Source organism: Taudactylus pleione, unplaced genomic scaffold (assembly GCF_031769625.1).
Source record: "Taudactylus pleione unplaced genomic scaffold, aTauple2 ptg000127l, whole genome shotgun sequence".
NCBI lineage: Eukaryota > Metazoa > Chordata > Amphibia > Anura > Myobatrachidae > Taudactylus > Taudactylus pleione.
This window is the reverse complement of record NW_028284529.1, coordinates 10,625,634-10,647,947: the sequence shown is the minus strand read 5'-3', so window position 1 is coordinate 10,647,947 and position 22,314 is coordinate 10,625,634. Positions and strand designations below refer to the sequence as shown.

General features: G+C 42.1%; 1 protein-coding gene across 2 annotated transcripts in view; it reads left to right on the top strand.

Annotated features, from left to right (window-relative positions):
- The window catches only part of LINGO2 (leucine rich repeat and Ig domain containing 2), a 1,482,402-nt gene that overhangs the window by 1,213,670 nt on the left and 246,418 nt on the right, over window positions 1-22,314 (top strand). For both annotated transcript variants that reach the window (XM_088472623.1, XM_088472624.1), the window contains one exon: window positions 20,172-20,233. The gene's annotated coding sequence lies outside the window, so the exon portion shown is untranslated. The remainder of the gene's footprint in view (window positions 1-20,171; window positions 20,234-22,314) is intronic.

Below are 22,314 nucleotides of genomic sequence, written 5' to 3'. Positions count from 1 at the left end.
TTAGAACATTAGAGGAGACACTGCTTGTTGCTGCCATATCTATCTCTCATATCTCCCTACATATGCAGAGGAAAGCCACAAATGCAGTGAGTTTTGACTGTAAAAATTATATTAAAATAATATAAACAAGATATTTATATGTTACAAATATCTTACATTATTCTAATTATTGGAATATGACAGGTGATGCTCAGCCTCCCCTGTCTCCGCTGACTGCACATCCGTGGGCAGCAGTGAATCTTAACACTGCCAAGCCTGTGTGAACTGGGGTTCACGCGCACAAAAAGTCCCAGTGTGCAGCGGAGGGAGACGAATATAGCATAATATAATATAGTATTTTCGGAGCTTGATAAACTTAGGTACCATACTGTTGTATGGGCATGCCAGCCCAGATCGGGATGGACAGATAAGCAGGAGATATCTGTATTAACTTTGTAATGAATGGCCCCATTACTTAATTTCACTAAAAGTAACCTACTGTACAGTACTTTTGCAGAAATTAATGGATACTGGCCCCTTGGTCATCTATTTGGTATGTCTTAGATGTCAGCTCTCCACTTTCTTTCTGTACTTTATGCTGCATAAAATATATCTACACTGAATATATGCAACAACAAAAATGTGCAAGACACTTGGCATATTGGAGAGACACAGTGAAGTTTATTTACAACAAGGGCAATGCTTTTAATATAATTTAATATCGGGTAGCGGTGGCTTTTATAAGCAGCCTCTTAGTAATTAGTATTTTTTTATTTGTCCCAAACCCTTTCTTCCATTTTCCCCATGTATATTTACCTAGAGCTGATGCTGATTGAAACCTATGTCAGTTTGTAAAGCGTAATATACAAAAAAAAAATTCCACTGTGCTTGCACAGAATGTAGGGCAAATGCATAAGTGCCTGGAAAGGTGAGATGGGAGGTAAGTAACTAACTAACATAGGCTACAGTAAGGCCTTGTTCATGTAATTGTTATGAGATGCAGATACTGTAGGCACAGAAAAGCTTCAATGCATGTTTAAGATGTAATATTGAGGCAGGTGCAGATCATGATGATGACCGTTGCCAATACAAACAAACCACTTATGACTAGCTGATTGTGAATGCACTGCTGACACAGATAGGTGCTTTCTTCATTGCTTTTGGGGAGTTCTGACAGACTCCTGAAAGAGCAGGCCTGCCCACTTCACTAGTGAGGTGGGCAGGGCATTGATTCTCCTATTGCTGCATTGCTCAGCAGATTATAAGGTCATGACAGTGTAAATCACATCATCACGCCCTCTGAACTGAAATTGCACCTTGGACGTCCCATCTGAGATTTCCTTGGTAGAGGTCCAAAACATACTGTAAGCAAGTATAAAATAAAATGAGCATGTTATAGGGGGTGATCCTCCCCTTCCTTAGTTTCTAAGTGTAGCCCTCTACATTCTTGCTGGTAGACAACACCCTTTTTGTAACTTTTATGTTACCTTTTAGTCTCTTCTTCCCCAATGTTGTTACCTTTTAGATTTATGTAACCTTTTATCCCTTTTTCCAGTTCAGTAAACGTCTTCTTGTTCTAGAAATCCTCTTGTATGACTCCATCGCTCCTTCTGTCTGTGCATCATCAGTGTGGAGCCAAGAAGAAAATGTTCTCTCTGCACTCTGTTTTCTATTTACATCATTACAACTTAGGCCTGCTACAAATGTCACTGACAGTATCACACATCCCTGCAGAGAGATCTTTGTGGAAGGCTATGACGGCATAAGGGTTACAATAACAAACAAACCATTTATGAAATGAACCAGGAATGACATTCAAATAGCAATCTGCCATGTGTAAATTCTTATGTGGCAGAACTACAATATATTAGACAGTATTGTAGATGTGGACCAGGCTCAGCATTGACACAGACTGGTCTGCACTACACAGCCTCATACGCAGCAAGCTGTGATGCACTGTGTGCTGACACCTTTCTATCATAGCCAGCATTAACTTTTTCAGCAATTTGTGCTACAGTAGTTCATCTGTGGGATAGAACTAGACATGCTAGACTTTGATCCCCTGGCACATCAATGAGCCTTGGGCGCCCATGACCCTATCCTTCAGTTGGACCACTTTTGCTAGGTACTAACAACTGCATACCAGGAAGACCCCCACAAGACCTGACATTTTGGAGATGCTCTGACCTAGTGGTCTAGGCACCAAAATTTTGTCCATGTCAAAGTCACTCAGATCCTTACACTGCCCATTTGTTCTCCTTACAACACATCCACTTCATAACTGAGTGTTCACTTACTTCCTAATATATCCCACTCTTTTACAGGTGATATTGTAGTGAGATAATCAATGATCACTTCACCTGTCAGTGCTTTTAATGTCATGACTGAAATATCTCAAAATATATAAAATAAAGCCTCCAGTTTTGGGGTCTGTCTGTTCATTCAGGCTAATTTAAACCACTGGATGGATTTTGATAGCATTTTAACTATTCTATACAGCATTGGTCGAGGAAGGTTTAGGTTTAGGAACCATTCATCTGTGACAAAAGGGAGCCGAGCACCATGCTGCTGTATAGAAGCTGGCCATGGTGCTGAAACAGCAAGAGAGCATCTGAAACTGAGCCAATCCGAGATAACAATGTGCCCTGTTGCTAAGCAGCAGCATAGAGATGGGGAGGGAGTCAGGGACTGAGCAGGGTCACATCTAAAGCAGACAGAGAATGAGAGACAGCCTCTATCGAACCCATGGAGATGCCCTGAAGCAGACAGCTATCAGGAATTTAATAAAAACAAACAATCATCAGAACACCATTTAATGATTTCTATTCGATGGTGGCAAACATCGAACCACCACCATCAAATGGTAAAAACACTACAATCAGAGCAAAAACATTGATGGTTAGTAACCATCAGATTCCGATGTCCAACCCTAACGCTGAACCTGCAGGCATACTCCAACCACCACTCCTCCACCGTGAAGTGCTTCCTCTCCAGAGTAATGTTCCCACTCAGCCACACTCTCTCCAGAGGCACCTCCCATGGAAGTCAGCGTTGTTCTTAGACAGGGGCACCATGGCGACGAAGCTCTACAGGAAGCCCAGGAAAAACAGGGTACATTGTACAAAGAGGACATTGCTCATCGCCATGTTCAGCAGCTGGGGAAGGGTATGCATGGAGAGAGAGGAAATATGCATATGTGCCCCAGCCCCAGGGACATGCTGATGATAATGCTTATGGTAACTGTAATACAATTCTCTCATCCATGATCCTCCTGCCCTTCCCAGCACATCCCAGTGGCCGGGCCCCAGCCAGTTGCAGAGCAGCAGCAGTGGGGGTTGTGGTGACACTGGTGAGATGCAGTGGGCAGGAATGAGAAGCAGGGGGTTGTGTTGAGATGCAGAGGCCTATGGTGTGATGTATGGGAGCTGTGGTAAGAAGCAGGAGTGAGAAGCGGGGGGCTGTAGGAAAATGCAACGGGTTGTAGTGATATATATAGGATGCTGGGGTAAAAATCAGGGGGCAGTAGTGACAAGCAGGAGGCTGTTGTGAGATGCAGGGGACGGTGGTGAAATATAAGATGCTGTGGTGAGATGCAGGGTGCTATGGTGTGATGTATGGGGGCTGTGGTAAGAAGCAAGAGTGAGAAGCAAGGCCTGTGGGGAGATGCAAGGGGCTGTAGTGATGTATAGGATGCTGGGGTGAAATTCAGGGGGCAGTAGTGAGATGCAGGGGGCTGTGGTGAGATGAAATTGCTCTTGTGCGAATCGGGGTGGGTTGCTAGTATATATACGAGTTAGAGAGTAATGTTAATTATTTTGTTCCAACTACCCAGCTTAGCTTCTGCAAAAGATTTTTTAATTCATGTGGGGCTACTGTGATTGAAATCTGCAATGGAAACAGCTTGACAAACCCCAAAAATTTACCTATAAGTCCAGGTATGTCAGATAATGCGGCAATGAATTTGAGGTGTAGACTACAATACGTTATATCTAACATGCACTTTAGCAAAGAGATTGGAAACAATTTAAAGAGCAAAGCTGAAGGGTGAAATTGTAATATCAATTATGCAACATTCTATTAGTAAAAATAAAAAATGAACTAACTTGCAAAACTACAATATTTTAAAATACAAACTGGAAGCAAATTAAATTGTTTCTGATTCTCAATGACAATCTCTTTTTTTCTCTTACCTAATCCTTTTCTATAAAGATGTGTATTTATAGTATTGTTTGATAAGTTACCTAGGTAACACCAAGGTTTTTAGGTACTGTATCTAGAAATTGTACTGTCTGTTCCTGTGATAATTTCTGTAGTATTGTATAGAAGTATTTAGTATTTAGTTGCTATGGTAGTCTCAGTATTTGAGAGCAGATACCTCTGATTGTTAATGTTATATGTAATAATATCAGAGTGAAATCATAACAATTAAAATGTAGCAAACAAACCATTTCTCACATACGGTTTACAAACCAATTCTAACCCAATGATTGTTATTACAGACCCTCCTAGTGTATTTTTTCACAATATTTTACAAAATAATGACAAATATTTATTGCACTATGGGGAAAATTTAATTTGATGTGATAAATGCGATGTGGTGATCCAGAAAACTTACAATGTTAGCACTACCATAAAGGGCTGGAATGTGCACGGCCGGGCATCACCGTAACACTAAGGCCTGGGGTGCATGGTGACACATACACTGGGGCCTGGAGGAAACATGGTGGAACACACACTGAGGACCTCATTCAGAGGCGGTCGCTAGGGCTCGATCGATCGCAACGAGCGATTCTTTGTCATGTGCGCATGCGTGTAGTCGGCATTGCGCGTGCGCAAGCCAGTTCTTGCGAGCTATATGGAGTCTGTCGTCAGTCACTACTTGGTCGTAGCTCTGATTGACAGATAGTTCCGTTTGTGGGTGGTAACAGGGGAAGGTGCACGTGAACGCAGGCGTGTCTGTCGTAAAAAGAGAGATTTAAAGGCGTGCATAAATTACTGAGCGGGTCATCGCACACGTCATACCGCAGCCTTTAAGATGCTACTTCTCGTAGTGCTTGAGTGAGCCCAGGGTCTACCTCAAGCACTGCAACTGCAGGCGATGGTTTCTGCCTCTGCCGATGTCTGGAGTCAATTAACAAAGTAACAGTTGTTTGTCATTGCAATGTATATTAGCAAAGGGGTTGCGTTAATTGGCTTTTTTTTCTTTTTAAAAGGACATTACATTTGCTTGGTCTCGGTATGTGATATTTATATTACATTTGTTTGCAAAACCATTTAAAATACATTTAATAATCATAATTCCCTTTTTTTTGGTTCAAATGCTAAATACATGTGTTTGTAGATGTTTTTTATATTTTTTTTAGGTTTGTGGTACTGCACATGCATGCTTTGTTTTTGTTTTTAAATAATAAAGCCCATAGCAAGATTTCTTAAACCAAACACATGCAAAATTTACATTAGAAGAATAGACAAAAAAAATAAAGCGATTGCACGCTGCTTGCATCCGCATCGACATAGGCAAAATAATCATCGAAAGTGCAGATGTGAGAACTCTACTCTGCCAAAAAGCCACGATGGTCACATAGCTTGGCGCCAGCGACCGACAAATTTCTGCGACTGTAGTCCTCGCTCACCCCTTTACGAGACTCAGGAGGTGTGTTTTCATTGTGATGGGAGTTTCCTCGCCTACGATGTGCGCTGCAATTTTGTGCTTGATTTGCATTTTCTCGCTTTTTTATGACCTCTGAATGAGCGCCTGAGTCCTGGAGGGGCGTGGTGACACACACGCATACTGGTGCCAGGGGACAACACATGGTGACACACATGCTGGGGCCTGGGGGGGGGGGGGGCATAGTGACATGCTAGCGCCTGAGTGAGGACATTGTGACATACACACTTGGGCCTTAGGGGGAGGGCATGATGACACACATACAGTACTTTAGCCTGTGGAGGAAACAGAGACAGCTGTACAGTGAGGCACTATAGGAAGCTGAGGAGCTCAGCATAGGGAGTGCAGCATTTGCAGAGGAAACGCTGCACCTCTATGGAAACAGAGATCAGGGTCATCATAGTGCAGAATGGAGACAGGGCAATCCATCACTGTCAGAGTCTGCCTCCACTCTTCATCGGTACTCACAGCTCCAGCTCCGACCACACCACACCCCCACATGCAGACCGATCACCAAGCCCCCTACGGACTAGACCTTCCAGTCGCAGCACCCCTGTAAGTGATCTGTAGCTGGAAGGGTAAACCCTGACCTAACTACTGCTGGTTGTACAAGGTAGTCCACATACAATCTGCCTTAAGCTACAGTATGGCATACAGCGACACTCCCATAACATGCCCACCACAGGAACCCCCCAATACATATGCAGTGTATTTCTGAGACCATGTATCTCAATAGTTACTGCACCTCTGTGCGCACACTGTGGGATGCATGCACAGTGTGACTTTTTAGTGACTTAGACGAATGCACAGTTGACAAAAATTTACCATTTGTGTGAATATCGCATTGCATGCAACTCAGAATCAGGTCTGATGTCTTTGTGTGCAATCTGGATAGGGTAGTTCAGGGTTCACTATATATTCACTATTATATAAAATAAGTCACATCAAATACAATTACTTATCAACTGTACTGTTATAAATACATTGATTTTCTTTATATTGTATTCTTTATATTGTGGCTTAGTGCTCTAAAATAATTTTCCTTACTAAAGTTATAGAATTAATTTTCCACCTGTCAGCTGCAGTCTGCAGCCCCTAGAAGCACATTATAGTTGGCGAATCAGCACAGTGTGAGTTTCCTGCTGGAAGCTCTTACTGATAATCACATTATGGACTGGCAGTCCCACAGGGGAAGGCGTTACTCCCTTTGGAACTGCCAGCCCTGTGTGAGATGATGAGCAGGAAGAGCTTCCAATCAGAAGCCACTCCAGAGCCTTCTCTGTTTCCTGCTCCCTGCCTGATCATAGCCAAGGCATAGCCATAAGCCATGGGCAGAGCCACGTTTTGGGGGCTGGCTAAGTGCAGAGTGCCAGACACTGGGGGTGGCATCGCAGATTTTACAGTGGGGTCGGGGGATTGCAGCCCGTCAGTCCCTAGGTAAAATCTGCCAATGCTACCGCTGCTGTATTATGGGGCATTAACTCTAGCACCTGGAATTTAGAGCATCAAAAAGATGGGTTCAATTGAAGCTGAAACCAGGCAGATAATAAAGAGTTATTGTTTAGACAGTTAAATACCATTGATGTTTGATGGTAACCATTGGTTTTAGTTTGGAACCAAAACCAACAGCAGGTAAATTTACCCCAGAGATTCTGGGACTTTTGAAAGAGTTGTGACTGCATTTATTTGGTTCTATTATTCTGTACCTGAAACTCACCAATAAATGTAAATGTTTTACTGCATGAAATAACTAGATCTTTAACAAAATAATGTATATTTTCAAGTGCTTAAAGATGAACAGCTCAATTGCTGTAATTTAGGAACTGCATAAAATGTAACCACACACTGCAAAAGTCATACAGTATGCCCTATTTTAATACATTTGCACCCACTTTACAGATCCCCTTGAAGGACATTAAAGTATTTGCTGAGAGTGGTGGGAGAATTTGTACCTCTGAGGTGGCAGTAATAGGCATAGGGTGTCCTTTGAATTGGACCACTATCTTTGATTGATATACAGTACTGTAGATGCATTTTATTTAAGTGCATTAATACATGTGCATTGTCGGTGATCGGACTTTACTGACGTGACATTTATTTATTGCAATAGTTAGCTAATAACCGTACCAGTGGTCAAAGTGGGAATTTTGAAGTGGAGGTATGGAAAATGTAAGGTTGAAGGGGGTGTGACCACTCAGAGGGGCATGTCCGTAAGATGCGCCCCTTTTAATCAATGTAGTGCACCACACTCCAGTATCCCTTAAACACATTATCCCATTCGGTAGTAGTACCCCTTATACATTATCAGTGATCGTGCTGACCAAACAAAATTGTGGGTCTCAGGGACCCTCAATTTAAAAAATCGGGGGTCTAATTCACTTTTCTGGGTTCCATCAAATATTATGGTACAATGCTGGGGGCAGGTAGCAATTGGGGCAGAGGGGGTTAAGGGTAAGCAGTAGTTGGGGTAGAGCTGTAGATAGAGCCAGGGAGAAGTGGGTGGCAAGGGCAGGTGATGGGGGCAGAGAGGAGGTAAGTGCAGACAGCAGTTGGGAAAGTGCTGGGGGGCAAGGATGTGGCTAGGGGCAGACAGTGCTAGGGAAAGGTGGGTAAGGGTAGAAATCAGCTGGGGCAGCATTGGAGCAAGGAGGGGGTTAGGGGCAGGCAATAATGGGGACAGTGCTGTGGGGGCATGGAGGAGATAGATAGCAGCTAGGACAGTACTGGGGGGCAAGGATAGAGTTAGGTGCAGGCAGTACTGGGGGTAGGGAGGGCAATGGTAGATAGCAGCTAGAGCAGGACTGTGGGGCAAGGCTGTTGTTAGGTTAGGTGTAAGGGTAGATAGCAGCTGGGGGAGTACTGGGAGGAGGGGGTAAGGATAGATAGTACCTGGGGCAAGCAGGTGCTTAAGGACAGGCAGTACTGGGGGTAGGCTCTAAGACACTGCTGGCACAGGGGACACACATTACTGCAGGGGAGACACTCTTCAACAATCCCTACCATACAGGCTCACAGCCATAAGCCTAACCGTCTCTCCGGGCACAGATGAAAGGCAGGGGAGTGTAGGCAGGCATGGGGGTGTCAAGGTGGTTCGCTGCCCATACACAGAACACACATCATGGGGCAATGACAGAGAGCAGCATTTACCTTTGCGGAAGAGGGTGGCTGCACTGCACTTGGTGAGTCAGGCCAGTCTCTGCGGCATAGGTACATGCTGCTGGTGGCTGTTTCTGTGTTTAGTACGTCCTGTAGAGGATGCCAAAGCAGAGCCTGGCAGTCCCGATGTCTGGCTGGTTGGAGCTGCCTGGAGATTGGGGACCAGAGGGGCAGGGATTCGATGAGGAAATGCCCCTGGCAGCTATTGTTTGTGGGGATGCTGCCAGCGACTATTGACTGCTGCGGCGCTGCACACAGCACGTCCTGCAGGACCCACATACCGTAGTTTTTAAAATTGGGTCCCTAACAAGCCTTGAGCGCTTAAAAACACACTATAGCGCATATTTTGCAATCCCTGATTATGCACATTAAATTCCTCCCATAGGATTCACATAAAAAAACAAACACACACACATTGTTTTTTTTCTTATCGATGACAAACACATTGCCCACTGGAAAAAAACACACACACATAAACCTACACTGGATTAAACACACACACACACAGACCCCCATAGGAAAAACACACACACATATAGGCCTCCACAAGAAAAATACATACATATAGGCCTCCACAGGGAAAACACACACACAGGCCCCCACTGAATTAAACACACACACACAGAGCCCCATAGGAAAACACACACACACACATATAGGCCCCCACAGAATTAAACACACACACACAGGCCCCACTGGAACACACACACACCCATAGGAAAAACACACACACATAAAGGCCGCGACAAGACAAATACATACATATAGGCCCCCACAGGGAAAACACGGAAAACACACACAGGCCCCCACTGAATTAAAAATACACACACACACACATAGGGGCCCCATAGGAAAAACACACATAAGCACCCTGGATGGTATTACTCACAAGGTGCTTCTATAAACAGTCAGCAGAGCTGATGAAACATGCTCCAGGTAGGCAGGCTGTCTGCTAAAATTGTGTCTGTAGGTGGCAGAGTTAGAGAGGGTTCCAGAGGTGGTGTAAGACAGACACAGAAGGAGTGGAGATGAGAAGATGAGCAGGGAGCGGAGACCTAACCATCGATAACCCGCAACCCCAAGGGAGCTCCGAGCCAGAAGAAGCAGCAAAGTGAGGAGTAGGGGAGGTTAGGCCAGAGGGAGTGGAGATGTGGTCGGGAGCAGGAACTTCCAACGAGCTGCAACCCCCATGGAGGCCATGAGCATTAGCTGTCAAGTTAGGAGTAGGGGAGCATGGGCAGTGTCTGCATTTCTGACCATCGCTAATCTGTAACTCTGCAGCATTCGAGCAGCAGCAGCCAGTCAATTGATGAGGAGGGGACACACAGGGGCCCTCTGTCAGAGGGAGTGCTGATGATGAGGGGAGGAGCGGGGACCGGAGATCCAACCAGCCACAGCGGCAACCCTGGAGCAACAGTGGCGGGCAGTGAAGGGCCATCCAGCCTCCAGATAGCAGAACCTCCGGTGGGTCACGACAATTTACATGATTGCTGCACTGCACTGCAAGGGCTCCAGAGTGTGTGGCTGTGTGAGTCACACATTCAGTGTTAAAGCCTCTCATCCACTGTACAGACGCCCGCTCACTGTACACACAGACACTTTCGGGGAAGTGCGAATCAAAGTGCCGGTATGTCATACCGCCTCATACCGGCACACTTCAAACCACTGTACTGTACTGTATAACACATAAACAAATGCACAGCTAACACATATTTAATAGGGATGAGCGGGTTCGGATTTCTGAAATCCGAACCCCCCCGAGCCCCCCTGATCCGAGCCGGATCTGAGTCAGGTTCGAGTTTTCCCGCCTGACTCGGATCTGAAATCGAGGCAAAACATCCTCATCCCGCTGTCGGATTCTCACGGGTTTTGGATTCTATAAAAGGTCCCCGCATCTGCGCCATTTTTCACTCTGGCTGTGGACAGTGAAGAGGGAGAGTGGGAGTTGTGCTGCTGTTGTCGTCCGTAGGGGCTGTATCCACTCCAAAGCCCATAAGGGCTGGCTGGGCTGTGTTGTGCAGTGTCCCATAAAGACTGTAGTCCTAAAGGGGTGCTGTAGTGTTGTCCAGGGGGTGCTCTGTCCATCAGGGGTGCTCCCTCCAAGTGCAAAAAATATATAGTTTTCTGTTTGTGTGCGCTGTAGCTGCACATGCATCAACAAAGTAGTGCCAAGCGTGCGCCTGTGTCGTAAGTAAAGGGCCCACTGGCTCTTCTGTTGAAGGGTGGTGTAACCCCCAAAGTGCGCTCCAAAAAAAATAAAAATATATTTTTATGTGTTTGTGACTTATGTGCACTGCAGCTGCACGTGCATCAACAAAGTAGAGCCAAGCATGCGCATGTGTCATAAGTAAAAGGCCAGCTGGCTCGTCTGTTGAAGGGTGGTGTAACCCCAAAGTGCGCTCCAAAAATAAAATATATAATATATATATGTTTCTGTGTTTGTGCCATGTGTGCGCTGTAGCCGCACATGCATCAACAAAGTAGCGTCAAATGTGCTCCTGTGTCATAAGTAAAGGGCCGGCTGGCTCGTCTATTGAAGGGAGGTGTAACCCCCAAAGTGCCCAAAAAAATTAAAACTTTTTCTTTTTTTTCTTTTTCTGTGTTTGTGTGCGCATTAGCCGCACGTGCATCAACAAAGTAGCAGCACCAAGTATATACTCTTTGAGGCCTCGTTTTTCAAACTGCCATCCTGTCTCCCATTGCAGTGTCACTCCTAGATGGGCCACGTGTTTGTGCCGCCCACTCGTGTCGCTTAGCATAGTCATCCAGCTACCTCAGTGCAACCTTTTTGCCTAAAAACAATATTGTGAGGTGTGAGGTGTTCAGAATAGACTGGAAATGAGTGGAAAGAATGTTCTTGAGGATAATAATAGCGTAGGAACAAAAAAAAAAAAAAATTCTGTGACTTTAGCTGTTTGTATGTTTTTTTCCCAAAAAATACACAAAACCCAGAACCCAAAACACAGAAGGGTAGTTTTGGCAAAACCAATCCAGATCCAAAACACGAAGAAAGATCCAGATCCAAAACCAAGACACAAAACACGAAAAGTGGCCGGTGCACACCCCTAATATATAATAAACATGTAAATAAGCTGCTAATATTTATATCTCATAAATAATAAAATAAAGCTGTGCACTACCACATATTTAATAAAATAAACAGCTACACTAAGTAACATGTTTTACAACTCAGGTTTCTGGTAAAGTAGGGTTAAAAATCCAACTTTTAATGTCATAACATGGGGACCAAAAACCAGCATTTGTGTTTATTATCAATACACTATACATTTGAAAACAACAATCATCCACTCATGTATTATATCCTTAATACTCCATATCCCCATTGAATAGTTTAAGTAATATACCCAAGGTTATATCTAGAAACATCCTTACCTTGCATTGTGGTTTTAAGTGCAATGATTTAATGTTTAATAGATAAATGATGGGAAACTGTGTTGTTGTACTGTATAATCTGATTATACAAATTTAGTATATATGTGACCTAAATGAAAAGGTTTCCCACTTCTGAGTAATCTCATCACCCCTCTTTGAAAGCTGGGTGTCCGTCTGAAATGTGTTTTATTGTGATGGATTAAATCAGACTGGTCTGATTGATACCCCCGATGGCTAAACTGCTATGGCTGCTTTAGATACGCTATGCACTCCACTCATGGAATGGCAGTGGCCCCAATTGAGAGGCCATTTATTTTTTTCTACATAACATTGACAGGGTTTCTCTAAAACTGTTTAGCCGTATTAAATTAGGCAGCTCAAGAGGTAGCCATTTTGTTCCCGGTTATAAACATTACTTAATGTCCAGGCTCTGTGGGAACCATTACGGTCTTATGTAAAATAAGTTACATCAAATCCTCAGAATATATTTCTTACAGACCCCAGTGTGTTGTAGAGACACCATACATTGCTAAAATATGTTGCTTTTGGTATTATAAAGTATACTTTTTGGATGTACGTCCTGCTTGTTAATTTGTCAAAATAAAATTAAATATTTTATATAGAAAAAAGAAACACTTTGCCACATTGTCTGCCCGTTTTTAAACTGAACAATTCAAAGCCCATTAAACTCAATAATTAGCTCAATATGTCATTATGTCTTTGCTTCCATTTAAACCATTAAAGCAAAAACCCCTTGTGGGCCTTAAGGTATTTTTTAATAAATAAATGTAACACACCAAAAGACTCTATTTTCTAAATAGTGTAGCAATAGAACATGCTGCACATTCAGCCTACATTTGAAATAGTTTGGTGTGTTTTTAATTTAAAAATTTGAATGGCAAAATGATATCAGAGTGTATATACTGTATGAAACAGGATTCTAATTAGAGATGTGCGCGGACCCACTTGTTTTGGTGTTGGCAACACCACCCTCAAGTATTTTGATTCTTTTCCTTTTTGGATGTATTTTAAGATGATAAAAAACATCTAAAATCATATAACTTGGACCTGTTTGCATACAATTCGAAACCCGAGATTCGGTTTTTGAATCCGAGTTCTGAACTTACAGGAGACCCGAGGTGGTACTCGGTTCTACTCAAAACCCCAAAAGTGATCCGAGCCGGGACTAGATTCGACTTGGAACCGTAAAGTTCAAGTGTGTTCGGTTTTCTGAAAAAATTAACTACACATCTCTAATTTTAATAAGAAGAAGTACAGCAGCTTACTTTTCATGGGATGGGCACTCTATGCAGACAGGTCTGGCACCATCTTTGTGTCATCAGGATGACTTCTGCAGGTTTGCATCTCAAAATGAGATAAATTGGTATTCAATTTGTATTTGTTGGAATGTTTTAGTTCTATTGTACCGCAGGAAGTTCTTATTTTGAATTTGAAAAGATAAAACAAGAAAACAATCCCAGAAAAGCTAAATTTTTACATTCTCAAACAAAAGGTTCATAAACCTTCCTTCTGTTAAACTGCTTAGAGAACAAATAAAAATTGATAGACCTAGCGGATTATACATCTTTGAATAAAAACAATGACAACCTAACCTTGGGAACTTTATGTTTCCATATGTGATCAACTTTTACTCCAAAACTGTCATTCCATATAAAATATCCCAAGACGTCTGTAAGGCTAGGGACACACTGACCCTTTCTGTATTTAGCACATATGACCCACAACAAGCACCAGCTACCAATTAGAGTGCCTGCATTGTGCAAGCATAAGGAGCAGAATGACGTTTGGTTCCTAGATGGGTGTGAATGTATGCCTTGCATCTACTTCTTTAAAATCTGTTAGCTGTAAATAAAGATTGTTTAAAATAATAATCAAAAATAAATCAAAAATAAATAATTCCAGTATATCATGACAGAGTCTTCTTAAACTTTATTTTGGATGCTAGATAGTAGTCTGAGAATAAAATAGGACATTTTTGAAAAATTTTAAATTAGAAATAATTCACATTTCTACTACTTTCTTCCTTAGGGCAATAGTTAATCTGCTTTGAATTGACACAGTAATTTGTAATGTGAACTATGGTTAGCCTAATATCAATGAAAATCAGTTCTGTGCTGTATAGCTTATTAATACATAAAGAAAGACTGTGTAGGTGACTTCAACAAGATTTTATTTTATGTACAGTATATGGTATGTAAGCAAATGCTTAAAGATGTGTTCTGTACTGTATAGTTTGTCTCTTTGAGATTCACCAGGACAGCCCTATATATTATTATTATTATTATTATTATTATTATTATTATTATCATTATTATTATTATTATTATTATTATTATTATTATTATTATTATTATGTTTTGGAATTTATGACATTTTGAAAACTGCCATGTGTTCTGCATTTGACTAGTGGCATTTCTTCTTAAGTACACAGTTCTACCCTAACCCCACAAAATAGCAGAATCATTATTTCAGTATTAAGAACTATAAATTTGGCAAAATGGCAATGCAGATGAACAAATACAGAATTCCACAGTTCTGCTTCGAAACTAGATTTGTGTGAAAATCTGCAGTAATATGTAAATAATAATAATAATAATAATAATAATAGTAATAATAATAATAAAATAATAACATGATTTTAGCATGTACACTTTGTATTTTTTTGTTCTTAAAGTCATGTTTCTAAAGAAATGGCTGGTAATTGAGTGACACAGAAACATTACATCCTGAAAGTAGTTTACAAATCAAATTGTGCTGCAGTTTTTATCAGATAGTGTCAATATGTGGTATATTTCATTATTTTTGCAAGGTTTAAATTAAAATGTTAAACCATGCTGTGAGGACTAACTGCAGGATATATGCTAGAACATTGGCCAAAACACAGGCAGCTTGACTCCTAAATCATGACACTGTTTCATCATTTAGTACTAAAACAGCCTACAGTAAATGGGCTTTAATTCTAAAAAAAAAAAAAAATACAAGCAAACTTGCTGTAATGAATTGTCAAGCAGGTTCTCATGGATTATTCAAGTAAAGTATGCACTCAGCAATAACAGGGCTTAGACAAAAATAATGAACATCTTCAGGGAAAAAGTACTAGGTTAGAAAATTAGATTTTGCTTTCGGGTATGTCATTGAAAAACATCCAGGATGGCTCTTTGTAAGTGAACTAGAGATTTGGAGTTGCGTGCATTAGAAAGTGATGTGAGGCCATGCTATTTATATATATATATTTTTTTTATTTGCCCTTTTCGTCAAAATTATATTACTTCCAAAACTTTCATATTTCACATTAAGCATGGCACAGTAAATATCTCATTAGTCTAAATTAGATGTGCATATGTACTGTATTAGTTCCTTTATCCGGAAAACACTCATTTGGAATGCTCCAAATATCAGAAAGGAAAAAGAGTATATGTCCAAATAATCAAGTGCCCCATCATACACGGCCTAATTCAGTGGTGGACGCAGTGCCAAAGTTTGCGCAGTCTGGTGTTTTTTTACTGCGCATGCGTCCTGATGGTTACCGAATTTGTACGCAGAGAGACAATTTCGGTGGGTGTTCCTGGGAGGTAACGGGGGGGGGCTACTCAGTCATGGGTTTGTCGCTGCCACAGGCACTGTTGCAATGGCTCCGGCGTCCATGTTCCGATGGACATTCTGAGCAAACATAGGCTTACTCTAATGTCCGATGGCGTGGCTGATGTGTGTCGGATGGTGCGACTTTTTATGTACAGTGTCAGGTTAAAGACACAGCCTAAACTCTACTACTAGCATAAATTCTACTTTACTAGCATAAATTCACAGTCTACTGTTTTCTGAGGTGTAACTGCATTTGCCATTATGTATCAAGCTCCGGAAAGCAAAACTATCCAGAGCTTGCACCTAATAGGCGATGTTGCCTACTACATGTTGCCTGATGTTGCTTCTTTTTGGATAATTTCCTGAGTTGGATCAAATACGATGCCTCCCAGTGTCCCCCGACAGCCACTCATGTGCAGAAGGACTCCCGAGTCACAGCTCTTACTGAAAAAGCTGTCCTTTGTTGTTTTAATTGCAAAACTAAATGCATACAGGGTTAATAAACGCTGCTATTCATGCAGTAAGTGGCGGGATGTATCGTATAAAAAATATGATGCATGATACATGCTATCTGTTGCTAGTTGGCAATACCACTTTCTTTGTGTTACAGAAAGATGGCTACTTACTTGTCCGTTACATTTGTAATTCAATATTCCTGTTGATTGTCATGATAGCAATGTACTTGTGATTCATGTGTCCAGAGCATAACAAAATACTTCATGACAATGGTAATTATTTTCTGTAATAGATTTTTTAAGCTATTTGTAGATTTGCAACAATATCTGAATAGAAGTTGGCAGTCAGACATAAGTGGGAACGTGTAGAAAGTAAACATGTCCCTGAGACGTTCTCATCCATCCAGTGGGGAGATAAACACAATTACTATTGCACCATTTCAAAAGAAGGTCCAGGCATATGTGTAACATTACATATTTAATGGGCGGCTCCTTTACTTCATTTTAGTACCACAGATTTGTCCTTATATTGAGCAGCCAGCATAATTAAATCAACTACTGGTAATATATATATATATATATATATATATATATATACATATATATATATATATATATATATAATATGTGTGATAATTATTGATTGTGGTGGAGGCTGGTGCTCTATACCTATGGGCAATAAGTAGGGAAAGACAGTCACAGTAGATACAGCTGGGAGCACAACCAGGAGCTATTCGCAGGTAATAATATATTTTGGAGCATGCTATTGCTAACATATGCAACATATATGTCAAGATTTAGTGGATGTGTTAATTATAAATGGACCAGCAATCATGGTTGACATGAAAAAAACACAGTCTTTCAACCATTGTTTAGAAGAGCATCCATTTACGGTGCAAGAAAATGTATCATTAATTACCTCCTTCATTAGGTCATTATGCTTACGGGACTGCTATTGCAGACTAACTATCTTTCCTCGTAATGGTGCATTAGGCTTTATAAATGTAACATCTTGAAGACATACATCGTAACAATAGAGGCGCCCTCTCCAATCAAATGTGCTAAGAGCATGAGAATTAATGTTTCATTTATAAACACTACATTAAGACCTACCAGACATTAGATAGAACTTGATACATGGAAAGTGAAAATTAAATATGGAGAAAAAAAAACCCTCAAGCCTGTGAGTCTACATTTGCATTCACCAGCATTACAGGCACTGCCTTTCAGACACTGTACATGTGACAAGCATACTAAGCCTATTTCACACAACACCATATCCATATGCAGTGCTTTGATCATCCTCTATAGCTTAGTTACAAAGGCTTTCTAGCTGCAGGCAATAGTCTCAGGAATCATTCTCCTGTAAGATATATTATAAATACGCTATTATTTCCTATACCAGGGTGTACAAATCTGCACATTCACCCAAAGTTTACAGTACTTATGTCTATGTTATATGTTAATAAGTATGCAATTATTATAAAACTTAGTGACTGGTTTAAAGAGAAAAAGTGTAGGGTCTTGCTAGGCTAAACAAAATACACTGCTGCATTTAAAACATCAGTATGGTTGATCTGCAAGAAATAATCAGTACACTACAATACCATCATATAAAGAAAATAACACACTAGGCACCTTTAGGTATGTAGTCATGACTATTTTCGTGCATTCTACGTAAATTTGTCCATGCTGTGCTCAATGGACAAAGGCAGAGCCTAAACAAGACTTCATGGCCGCATCTCCCAACCGCACCGTTAAGGACAGCAGCACCACCAGAGCATCCTCAGGGCTGTCTGCTGCATGTCTGGAGCATCCCACAGACGGCAGCTCCAGCAGAGCTGCGCAGTGATACTGGCTGAAGAGCACCATCCAGGTACCTTGCTAGCGAGATGCAAGGACCATGGGGCAGCGTCGGTCCTGCCCACAGAGCACTGAGTTTTGTTCGGTGGCACTGCTTGCACACCACTGCTTGCAGTCCTAGACAGTGGCAGATTTTGCGAGGCTGCACCCCCCCAGTAAAATCCACCACATCAGTGTAGTCAGTGCAGTTCGTGACTGCTCTGGCTACACTGTGACTGGCAGTGGCTTCCTACTGGAAGAGTGGGTGACCGGGGTGAGTAATTGCAGCCTCCCTCCCATTTTCAGCGGCGGCAGCCCCCCTCATCTAAGAGGGTAGGAACCACCGATGGTCCTGGACAAAGGAAGTTTGAATGCAGGTAAAATAGAGTTTCACTGACAGTGCTGTTTCAATGCTTTCTCGTGGCCTGGGCAACTTCCACTAAAATGTTGCATCATGATGTCTTGAAGAGGGGGCCTGGTCCAGGATGTTGAGCATTAGGCAGCTAACGGGTTGCTTTCCACACTCCAGGACAGTGTTTCACAACATCGGTCCTCAAGGAACCAATCCTGGTTTTAAGGATAGCCATTCTTGAGAACAGGTGACTTTATTAGTACAGTACCTCAGTTATTTTGATTTAACCATCTGTGCTCAAGCATGGATATCCTTAAAACTTGGACTATTAGTGTACTTTGAGGACAGAGATTGGGAAACACTCCTCAAGAGTGATGAGCACGTCTAGGACCATGTCCCCCCTAGAGGCAGCGATGGCGCGTCTACTCAACATAGCATTCTGGGCAGCAGCACTGCTCTCACACCCCTAGTTATGGCCCTGTTCACTGATCCTTTGAAACATTTTAACTGTTCTCAGTAATTATAGCAAATTCCTTCTGTGCCAAATGAATCATAGACCTTTAGCGTAGAGATGTGTGCGGACCCCTGTGTTTTGGTTTTGGCAAAACCACCCTCAAAATTAATGTTTTTGGAAAAACCAGCCTCAAGTGTCTTGCTTCAGTTTCAGTTTTGGATTTCTTTATAATTGATAAAAACAGCTAAAGTAATTGAATTTGGACCTGTTTTCATGCAACCAAAAACTTGAGATCTGTTTTTTAGATCCAAGATCTGAACTTACAGGTAGACCAAAGCCAGAACTTAGGGCCTGATTCAGAAGCGCTCGCAAAAAGCGAGCACTCGCTCTGATTGAGGGTGGGCGCTGATTTTTTTAGTTGCGGGCTCCTGGCCGCTCGCATAGCTGTGGGTGACCACCTACAGCTATTGCGAGCGGCCAGGATGATGGTCGCGATGGTCAAGACCATCGCAACCATCGGGCTTGCAACGAGACTCTTGTGGTAGGGTCTCGTGGCCGCAAGCCCCAGAGAGCTTCTGGCTCTAATAGAGCTGGAAGCTCTCTCACTGACATAACTGGTGATGTAAGTGGGGCAACCCACAAACGGCAGGCATTCGCTTGGGAACGCCTCTGTTTGTGAAGCCACCCCCCCGGCTACGCCTACAAAATGGGGCGAGCTGTTGATCAACATTGACAGCCACCCCTTTTGTAGTGAGCCACGGAGCGAGTGCTTTTTGCGCTCACTCCGGGGCTCGCGCATGCGCACTGGGCCACCATCAACCCGCTTGCAAGCGCTATGCGCTTGCGAGTGGGTCTGAATCAGGTGCAGTGCAGTGGTTACAGGAGGTGGGTCAGAGGTAGATAAAAGGCAGCCCAGCACTTTTCAGTATTAGGTTTTTTTAGGAGATGGCCATGTTCCAATTTTAAGAGGTATAGTATGCTATGGGATCAACAATTTAAAAATATGAATATATATTATAAATATATATTTATTTATTTCAAGCTGATACATACAAGCAATAATAGTTATAAGACCAGACACATACAAATTGTAAATGGTTGAAATGATTGATAGGTGCTTGTAATGTCATAATGCAGACATTAATTAACTACAGTTATGTAGAACATTTCATATAATATGTATGTGAGTTTGGCAGTCTGATCCATCAACTCAATGTGTGTACAATACAGTCACATATAAACGTATTCTCTGTATCTGCTTTTTTTTAGGTTGTTTATGCTGGCAGGATCGGGTGACTGACAAAAAGATCTTCACGTTTCCCACAGACTAGGTGAGAGCCTGTTACTATGTGTTTCTATGGCACACAATACAGCACTGTATGTTGAATTAAGCCTACAACTGAATTATATCATTATGTACCAGAAATGTGCTTTGTTACTTATGTATTCATTTGCCTCCTTGGAAAAGATCCTTATCAAAAGAACAAAATGTTTGTGGCATAAAGTATTCATGCCATTTGTGTTTATGTTTGCATTAACACACCTGTTTTTTGGAAAGGTGAATGGATTTGGCATGTGATATGGTGTGTCTGTGGAGGAGACATACCATTGTACATCTTCTTTTGGGAGTATCTGGTTGGCTCAAGGGAGTTCCTTGTACAATGCGGCTTAGCACATATGTCAGCTTGGTTATGCACCTAATTGCCAATGTACTTCTATTATAGAGGCAAATACAGAGCAGTTGGAGAGAAAGATGAGTGGATTAGAGTGAAGAGAGATGGGAGTCAGGAAAGTCATATGAGTGGATGAACCTCTTCATTGCCAGGATGAGAAAGGGTTTGATCCTTGAGCTATAATGAAGGTGGAAATTATATGAATGGAAGAGGGTAGATCGTAGGGTGTAAGAGAGAGAGAGCAGAGTTAAAAACAATGGTTACTCTGCCACTCATCTCACTTTAGGGATTGGACATTAAAGCCTTAACATCATTGTTACCATCAATGCTGCCATAAACACATGACCATTGGTGGGGTACGTGGGGAGAAACATCAGCTCTTCACAATCGATGCCCCCTTTGATAAATGTTGTTGCTCTATGATGGCTCTTACTTTCTTCTCTGTGAAGCCGGTCAGTTGGAACTCAACAGGAACCAGGTAGTAAAATATAAGGATAAAATCATCAATGGTAAGACACCATCGCTCTCACACCATTGATGTGTGTGTATGGGGGTGGGAGAAATCATACAATGACCTAAACAATGTGATGCTTGCAAAAATATTAAAACATTGATGTTGATGTCCCATTTCTATATCACTTCTCTGACTAACATGTTTATTTGGGGGTTTCCTCTGTGTTTCTAGTATTCTGTCTGATTTGATACCTCCCCACATGTATGTCCCTATTCTATTGCTTAGTTATTCTCTTTTTATTTTAAAATGTGTAGTTCCCCTTTCTCTGACATCTGTTAAGCCGTGTTAGTTAAGCGATTACTTGAGCTCTTCTCTAATCGATGGAAAGTGTGGGAGCTGTACAGTAAGTGGGTTGCTCCAGCACTTAATTTAGATTTTGCGATTCCAACAGGTATAATCATGCTTGTAGTCAGAGGCTGATTCTCCACTGTTAGCGCTAATCATCACTGGGCCTGATTGAGAGGTGCATGCTATGTTGATGCACGCTAGCGGCCAATGTTTTCAGTCTGCACATGTTTCCGAGTCGCACTGCGTGTGCATACTGGCGCCTACCACCAGGAGCCACAGAACTAATATAGATGCAGAGGGAGGCAATTTCAGAGGGCATTTCTGGGTGACAACAGGAGGGTGGCTAGCCAGACGCAGGTGTGTCACCACTTCTTTTGCTGCAGTTGCAGTGATTTTGGTGGCTTTTTTCACACAGATAATCTGCACCTCCATAGGGCTGGTACAATTTTGATGGTGTGATCGATGTGCGGCCAATGGTGCTTTTAATACAGAAAGCATCAGATTAGCACTGCAGCCGGTGGGCGCCTCTGTACGGATCCCATCAACTGCTGCATTATCATAAAGACACAGTTGCACTAGCCATAGTCATGGCTGCATTAGTAAACTGAACTTTGCCTACAGTAGAACACCCTGTTGAAGCTTAGTTATGCCTCTTCATTCAACAGTGTAGCTATGCTCAAAATGCATATGATTCTCTATGGCTCGTACTTGTGGCCTCCCAGCTTTGGAGCATGCGCAGTGCAAAAACATGAAGATACATTCTGCCAACAGACATACGTTCAACTGCGTATCACCTTCTGAATTGTCTTCCCTGTCCATTTACTACACCAGAATATGGGCAGACACCAATGGAGCTGGACACTCTTATTACTATTCTGTCAGTATGCTTTGCACTTTTGTAAATGGCATTTGGGAAACAGGCTGATTTGACAAATTC